Source organism: Macrobrachium rosenbergii, chromosome 9 (assembly GCF_040412425.1).
Source record: "Macrobrachium rosenbergii isolate ZJJX-2024 chromosome 9, ASM4041242v1, whole genome shotgun sequence".
NCBI classification, from domain to species: domain Eukaryota; kingdom Metazoa; phylum Arthropoda; class Malacostraca; order Decapoda; family Palaemonidae; genus Macrobrachium; species Macrobrachium rosenbergii.
In genome coordinates this window covers 60,378,681-60,386,229 of record NC_089749.1, presented here as the reverse complement: position 1 = coordinate 60,386,229, position 7,549 = coordinate 60,378,681, and the positions used below count along the sequence as shown (strand labels likewise).

The window sequence follows — 7,549 nt, the reverse complement described above, 5'->3', positions numbered from 1 at the left end:
GACAACTCATAACAGGTATAAAGTGATAAAGATTTCATTTTGAAAGCCAGTGTTCATAAACCAACAAATATTAAAAGAAAACCTTTATTTTTTGGGACAAAGAAACTAAAAATTAACGTCTCAATATAAACTCTTCCTAAAACTGGAACTTAGTGCAGATTATATCCACAGCTTTTAAGACAGACATTTTCTGGCAAGGATCCCACTTTTCAAGTGAAAACTATCAGTCGCTTGTTGCACTCTTTGTAAACCACTTTGAGGTCACTGCAATCCCCGTTCCCCAATCAATCTTGTTTTTCTGCGACAAAAACGCCTCCGGCTTTAGTGTATATTTTATATTCGGATAATGGCATGAAACAGTTTTGTAAGGAGTTATGAAAACCTTCAAGGCTATTATTATAGTCATGCCAGTTGAAGTCTAAAATATTCCATATTTCAATTGAAAATATTGGAGGAGCCAGACGACGTCTATTAGCGCCTCTTCCTCTTCAAAATACAAGAAATTCTTGTGGCAAACTATCGTCGCCGAACAGTTCTCCGTCTGCAACAACAACATCAGTCACTGGTAAAAAGCAAGCGCTGGCAAGCACTATCTTTAGACGAAATACTTCATCTGTATTATATTGGACTTCATGACCTGCGTGGCTCGACAGGTTTTCGGTAGAGGTTTTGAGAAAAATGAAATAAACGAGGAGTTAACTCTGTCAGGAACTAAAATAAGGCTATGTATTCATGGGGTCTTTTTCCCAGTCCATCATCTACCTTGTAAGCTGAATAGGGTAACTGAGAAACAACCGATCGTAAAATTGCCGCTTGTTGGGTAATGCGAAAACACGAGGTACATTAAAATTACCTATTTGAATGCCAATTGTATATAACTGGTAATATCTAGATGGACAAACTTTCAACGTCTCATCCCCAGCCCAGTCACGAATTTTAGCAAGATCCAGATCTGTTGAGGCGAAAATTACTATTCTTCCTCATCTTCTACGCCAGTATCATACTACAAAAATGATTCCCCCGATTCGCAATTACAGTACAATAGTGGGATATCAAAACCACCTTTTTCTGATGGAATGGGGGGAGGGGGGACTGCTATTCAGCTGTCGCCGCAGTCAAATACTTCGTGGTAAACTTGATGTTGCTGGCAGTTCAGCCAACGCCTCAACTTGTCGCAGTCACAATTCTCGCCGTCTCTTGTGATGAAGACAAGGCTTCGGCTTTCATAGAACCGAGGACAATCCTCGATTTCATCTTATTCACACCGGAGCTGTGAAAGCGTTCCCCCGTTGAAGATACTACTTCTAATGGGTCCTCCTCCTCAGCCGTCGTCTGAACCGCGCTCTGCACATCTTTACTCGACAGCCTTACTTTTCTTGATTTATCTGCATTCTGTCTGAAAATTATATGCGCACTTGTTAGCATCCACAAGCTTATTAGCTCCTCGCTGAAATTTTATATAATATGATACTGTGATGGCTAAAGAAAATTTAAAAACTATTGAAAAGTTGACAAAATTGTTAAAAAATTTGTGGACGACCAGTTTGAAGTTGTTACTGGGCGAACATGATGTTTAAAAAGATGCTAGGATGCAATAATAATTAAAGAGTTAAATCTCTTATGCCTATAAATTAAAAACTAGCCTATTTACTTTATCAACTATTTTTAATTTTTTTAAAGAAAATATTTATACCTGATGTAAGTTGTCCTAGATACCAGTTGTCCTAGATACCAGTTGTCCTAGATACCAGTTGTCCTAGATACCAGTTGTCCTAGATACCAGTTGTCCTAGATACCAGTTGTCCTAGATGAGTTTTCCGGGAATGAGGTGTCCTGGTATCAGTTGCCCTAAAATCAATTTCCATACTTTCAACTAAAAAAATAGCTTTCGTGCTTTCTGCTAACAGGAGGTGAAACTTCCTAGCTATGAGTTGCTGACAAACTAAAAACTAATTCCATCTGCTAACAGGAGAAATGCAAACATTACTCTGGACAATCTGCCTGGGGAAAACTTTGCATGGTTTTGATGTTTTTCAAGAGATTGGCTATTGGGTAAGCAAGCCCTATCGTCGTAAATGACCCGTACATTTAGGGAGCTTCCTATAACTCCTATAACCAGAAATTTTCGGTTGCGAGAAAGGAAATACCAAGTACGAATCCTCTTAAAATTCTATTAAGCCTTACGCCAACTATGAGCTTAAAAATTTAAATTCGGACAAAACCTTTGCGAATATTGGCCAAAACTTAACTGGCTTAACCTAACCACAAACTTAAACCATTTTCAGGAAGCTAAAATTCTAAAAGTAAAACATACCAAGACGCCAGACCTGTACATAAATTGAATTAGTTATAATGCTGAATATTGCCGTTCGATGGCATAAACATTCTTAAATTCCTCGAACCTTACGGAGCTTAACTGCAAACTTAACTTAGCGGGAGGTAGCCAAGCACATTTTAACACCTAATACCTATCTGAACTCACAAGAAAACTAAGCAATAGATTAAGTCTCCACTTAAAACCTGAAAGAAAAACCACCCAAGAACCTGCATAGTAGGTCTTACGACCTACTATGCAGAACATGGAGGCTCCCCCACCCCTCTAGGGGCGCCGCCCCTAAGGGGTGGAGGATAAGGGGAAGTTATTAAAGAATATATACAAATTAAAAAAAAATTCCAAAAATAAAGTTTATGACGAATTAAAAATAGATTTGTTACAAAAAATTTAAAAAAATTTATAACAAAAATTAAAAAAGCAAATTTATAACAAAAATTTAAAAAGCAAATTTATAACAAAAATTTAAAAAGCAAATTTATAACAAATTAAAAAAGTAAATTTATAACAAAAATTAAAAAAGTAAATTTATAACAAAAATTTAAAAAGTAAATTTATAACAAATTATAAATTAAAAAAGTAAACTTATGGCAAAAATTAAAAAAAGTAAATTTAGAACAAATGAAAAAATAAATGTATTAAAAAAAATATTAAAATTAAATTTATGACAAACCAAAAAACTGAATTTATTAAAAAAAATTCAAAAAGTAAATTTAAGACGAAAAAAAAATCTGACAAAATGACAAAACTAAACTTGTAAAAAAAAAAAACGATATACCTACCTGTTGCTAAAGAAAGCAGCTTTGTCCTGCCTGAAGCTTTACTGTTAGAACAGGAACTCAAACTCGTACCAAAGACATCCTGGAAAATCCAAAGCTTTAGAACAGTTTGCAACTTACTCTAAATCTTGTAAATTTTGGGCATTTACTCACGTCAGATCATGGGTACACGCCCACAAAAATAGTTACAATGACTGCCAAAGATTTGTATAAGACTAAACACGCAGCAGCAGGATTCGAAAATCCCCAGAACAAATAAACGATATTAGAAAGAAAATAGTAAAGTTCCAGTGTTACCTTGCAGAAGCCCAAGGTTTATTATAACTTGACCAACGAAGTGACAGCAATCGATGAAATCTCGAGCGCCAACTGTAGTTTAGTCGCGTGATAAACAGTTTTTCCTTAAACACTTCAGAACAGGACCAATTACGCTACGATAAATTAAACAGGAATTGAATACGCCACTACTGAAGGAAAAATGATCGCTAAGCAAACCCCTGTTAAACGTCTACCACCCAGAACGATGCTACAGTCGAAGGTCCGAAGGTTCAATAAATGTCCGAACTAGGCGATGTTGTCATTTGCCAAGGACTCTCAAGTCTCAAGTCTCAGCAGTCAGTGTCTTGCTTCTTGTAACGTGACCGAATGCGATCTATGGATATCCTTGAAATCGCTACTTTTGCAAATATTATTTTTATTTCTTACCCCATTCTTTTACATGTCTTTCATGGCAGTTTAAAATACAGCGTATAGATTTTCATGACCGTAACTCGTGATTTCTTTTAGGGCCCACAGAAATAATTTGCAGCATAAACCTGTCGCATATTTCTTTTCATCACTTTGATGAAATAACTTTTTATTCGATATTTTGAAAACAATATATTTTATATATATAAACATATATATATATATATATATATACATATACATATATATATATATATATATATATATATATATATATATATATATATATATATATATATATATATATATATATATATATATATATATATATTTATATTATATATATATATATATATATATATATATATATATATATATATATATATATATATATATATATATATATATATATATATATATATATATATATATATATATATATATATATATATATATATATATATATATATATATGACATATTCAGCATCTGCTAAAACTTCATTAAATTGCACATTACCAAAATAGACATAAATGAGACATTATTAAAATTCGAACTTCATACGGCATTCGTAATAACGCCTCCGTGAAATAAGAAGGGTAATATTGAAGAAGCCTTTGAAGACGTCGTTGAAGCTTCAGACTCAGATGAAAAGGACGAAATCGAATCAGGAAAAGAGCAACACTTTCTCTCCTAATTGCAGACGGCAGAAGAAGCGAGAGTTCAAAGCAACTCTCGATGCTTTCCGCTTGCTCTAATTAACTTCTGAGTTTGCAGTCTTAGATACAAAAGAAACATCGAAATCTCTGTTATTTGCCTTTTGTTAGTTCATTTGTTTTTCCAATAACTGATCTGTTCTTCTTTCCGAATTTCCCATTACATTCTGTCACTTCTTTCGAATGAACACCATAATATTCTTTGGAAGCTTCTTGAATTTCAAGTCAGTGGCCCCTGTGGTGGGCTTGTTCCATATGAATAGGATTCATCTTCTGATTTAATAATAATAATAATAATAATAATAATAATAATAATAATAATAATAATAATAATAATAATAATAATAATAATCTTCCGTCGAGAAATGACTTTCGCTTCCTGCATGAATTATCAAATCATTCTTCCTCTGTTTATGCGAATCATGGACTGACTAACGAAGAGGTATTATCCGGGGAAATGATTAGATAAATTAGTTCCCCTCTCTGAGTTATTTTGCAAATTAATGAAGGTGTGTTCCTTTGCATAATTCCTAAGGCAGAGTATAATTCGCCCTAGAATGCTTAAAAATGACTGGAGGGCGCCACCAATCGACGGGAAATTGAGGAAGTAATATTGAAGATCCCCGGCTTAAGCTGAGAGAGAGTGAGAGAGAGAGAGAGAGAGAGAGAGAGAGAGAGAGAGAGAGAGAGAGAGAGAGAGATTAATCATCTCTCCTCCCTGAATATTCTCAAAGAATGCTGTTCCATTTATCAGAGTGAAATCATTATTCGCGTCACAGAAAGGTTATCATTATCTGAAACCAGGGTTAAGCCAATTTTCATTCGATGAAAAAATGTGAAAGAAAGGTATCTCAGGGCATTTTTGCAAAGAAACCATGTGACTTGATATTCAATATTTTTTTATTATTGATTGGCCAATATGTTGCGACCGGCAATCAAAGTCTCTTCAATTTCTTGTGTTTGGATGTTACACTTTTTACAAGCATATCCAAAAAGCGCGAAGAACTCGAGAAGTTAGAGGGCATTGTGGCTATTAGAATTACATATGTTGGTAAAAGTGACTGAGATGCTACATGTATGTACTGTACATGTATATTGTACACACACACACATACAGTATATACATGTATATATATATATATATATATATATATATATATATATATATATATATATATATATATATATATATATATATATATATATATATATATATGTATAGAAATTATATACATATATATACATACATACATACATAATGTATATATATATATATATATATATATATATATATATATATATATATATATATATATATATATATATATATATATATATATATATATATAATTGCTCCCTTCTTAACCAGACAACAAAACGAGACCACTTAACTGTGTAAAAAAGTATTTCTCCTATTATTGTGGGTCTTTGAAACTATTATTACTCCCCAAGAAGGTATTTCCCACTCGACTAAGTTTCATTATGAGTGGACGGAACTTATGTACTTTTATCTTCTCTGACTCGAAATTAGTTTCATAAACTTTCTGAACCAACAAAACAAATTTGGGGGAGTTTGTACAATCTAACTGGGCCGCGAGTCTCAACTATATATTGCCGTATTTATCACATTTTCCTTATTTTTTTTCCTCTAGAGCAGGGCCGTCCAAGTTGTTTAGTCTAAGGACTACTGTTGAAAAAACAAAAAGGCCTGTGTGTATGTACGTATATATATTTGTATATATATATATATATATATATATATATATATATATATATATATATATATATATATATATATATATATATATATATATATATATACATATATATATATATATATATATATATATATATATATATATATATATATATATATATATATATATATATATATATATATATATATATATATATATATATATATATATATATATATATATATATATATATATATATATATATATAATTCATATATATATCGTATATAAATATATATATAAATTTCAATTCACATTCGTCAAGTATGAATATCATTGACTGATACGAGTTTGCTAGCTTTCATGAACCTTCGTTGTCATTTTTAAACCTACGTGACAATTATATATTTTTTCAGATTGCAAGGAACTAATAGCAGAAAATAAAGTGTTTCATGGTGAGGTATCAGCCACAACTTATCAAAAACTCTTTCCAAAAAAATGTGACCATTGTTTGTGATAAATTTGTGCGAGATGTTTTTGATTTGGGAGTTTCTTTTTTTTGCAAAATGCATAAGTTCTGAAAAGAATTTTCTACATTGAATGCTTGCCTAGTGAGCAAAAAGAAAATTTGACATCATTTAGATTTGATGTATTTAAAGGTGAAATTTAATCTGTACTCCGTCCATGAGAATGAAAAGGGAAAGATTAACTGCGACGGACGTTTTTCACATCAATGAGCTCATTTTTTTTTTTCTATGAAATGACGGGGAACTTTTTCATCCAGTTATACATGACGATACTCACATACTCTCATTTACAGGCGACTCAGCTTTTTTTTTTTAACCTTATGTGAATTTGTTCGTATGTTATCCTATACATTCATTTAACATTCCCTTGAACTTAACTGTTTAAAAAAAAAAAAAGTCTTTCTCCACTCGTAAATCTGTCCGCATAAATTTACAAAGAGGTAAAAGAGGAAATAAAAGAGGAAAAGATATTTGCAAAGAGGTAAAAGAGGAAATAAAAGAGGAAAAGCTATTTACAAAGAGGTAAAAGAGGAAATAAAAGTGGAAAAGCTGTTTACAAAGAGGTAAAAGAGGAAATAAAGGAGGAAAAGCTATTTACGGAGAGGTAAAAGAGGAAAAGTGAAACAAAGGCGACGGTAAATGGCCCAGCGACAATTGCAGTTGCAATTCGTTGCCTTCATTTCCAACAAATGCCTCGAAATGCTGAAGATATTCCAGCCGCTTCTCTCAAAAGGTCAGGCACATAACTAAACGGAAACTAAAATGTTTTATTTTTCGCTCTGCCAGTTAGCACGTGGAGTTTTTTGTCTCTC

At 32.1% G+C, this 7,549-nt stretch overlaps 1 long non-coding RNA gene across 1 annotated transcript; it reads right to left on the bottom strand.

Moving 5' to 3' along the window:
• Positions 1 to 811: 811 nt before the first annotated feature.
• On the bottom strand, positions 812 to 3,631 carry LOC136842128 (uncharacterized). The gene is made up of 3 exons (XR_010854185.1): positions 3,409 to 3,631; positions 3,115 to 3,193; positions 812 to 1,396 (listed from the first exon to the last, which is right to left on the bottom strand). It is a non-coding gene; the product is annotated as an uncharacterized lncRNA (long non-coding RNA).
• Positions 3,632 to 7,549: the final 3,918 nt, after the last annotated feature.